The sequence below is a fragment of the Elephantulus edwardii genome, unplaced genomic scaffold, assembly GCF_000299155.1.
Source record: "Elephantulus edwardii isolate Elephantulus edwardi_28Jun2011 unplaced genomic scaffold, EleEdw1.0 scaffold00035, whole genome shotgun sequence".
NCBI lineage: Eukaryota > Metazoa > Chordata > Mammalia > Macroscelidea > Macroscelididae > Elephantulus > Elephantulus edwardii.
In genome coordinates, this window is record NW_006399785.1 from 12,542,875 (window position 1) to 12,544,310 (window position 1,436).

Here is a 1,436-nt window from a genome sequence, read left to right on the forward strand (position 1 = left end):
TTTGCTTTGTCTTCCTGAGTTGCCTTTTGAAATCATCTGGAGACGATATAAACAAGTAGATAAAGAGCCAAAAGTGGAATGTGCCACTTTGAGGACTAAGGTGAACCTGGTTCAGGCCATGGCCTTTTTAGATACACTTGCTACGTATCTGAGAGCTGGGCAACTGATGCCTTTAAACTGTGGTGCTGGAGAAGAGAGCTGACGATCCCATGGATTGCCAAGAGAAAAAACAGGTTTGTCTTCGAAGAAGTGCAGCCAGAGTGTTCCTTGAAGACCAAAATGATGAAGCTTCATCTCACCTACTTTGGGCATATTGTTAGGAGAGGTTATTCCTTGGAGACATCATGCTTGGGAAAGTGCAGGGACAGGAAAGAAGAGGAAGACCTTCAACTAGGGTTGACATGGTGACTGCAGCAACGGACTTGAGTATGTCAGAGATTGTGAGGACGGTGGGATGTGCAACAAAGTTCAAAAACATAAAAATGGCCAGGCTTACCAGTGCAATGGAGACTGGAGGCACCCTCAGAGACTATGGTCCTTAGCTACCCCCCCAATCTGGAACTCACCCCTGTTCAGGCAAGCTCTTGTTACTGTTATGTACTGTTGTGTCAGAACCAACTCATATAAGAACACACTGCATAGGGGAGATCACCCCACCCAGATTGGCTCTGCTTGTCATTTCTCTCGTCATCCTCTGTTCTTTTCCTTGGTGTTCTTTTTCTCAGTGGGGTGTGGGTAATCTACACCCATGGGCTTTTGGGGACATTTAACATTTTTCCTTATCCATTTTTGTTTATAAAAACACTAAACATTCAATTCCAGAAAACCAAAAATCCCACCTTTCCACCAAATACTACTAAGGGACTTATCTTCTGCTCCATACCCTTTCTTTTTCTTTCTCTCTTGTTAATGCTTTTAAAAACAAATGAATTTTTTATGTAAATAAAGTTTTGAAAGTGTGAAAAAAAAAACCAACTCACAGCTAGTTTTCAGAGGCAGTAAATCACCTGGGAGGAGGAGACTGCCCATCTTTCTCCTGTGGAGCAATTAGTGGATTTAAACTATATGGCTTTGGGTTAACAGTGCAATTATAGACTGATTAATAACATCAGGGAGGAACTCATTCCTTTAAAAAACCACCTATATAGGGAGCTCTGGTGGCCTGGTGGCAAGAAACTCTACTGCAATCCCAGAGGTACGCGGTTTGAATCCACCAGATGCTCTCCTGGACAAGGAGGGACAATTTCCTCCTGTATCTGTCAGATCCAATTTGACGGTACACATATACAAAATAATAAAATGAAATAAAAAGAAACAAACAAACAAAAAAAACCCCAACTATAAATGGTAAAAAAAAAGTAGCATTTTCCCAAAGGTAATGCCAGAAGGCAGGATAAGGTAGAATGCAATGATTAATGGAAATAAGAATCATAAGT

General features: G+C 41.3%; 1 protein-coding gene across 1 annotated transcript in view; it reads right to left on the minus strand.

Annotated features, from left to right (window-relative positions):
- The window catches only part of CC2D2A (coiled-coil and C2 domain containing 2A), a 158,430-nt gene that overhangs the window by 75,973 nt on the left and 81,021 nt on the right, over window positions 1-1,436 (minus strand). The window lies entirely within an intron of this gene.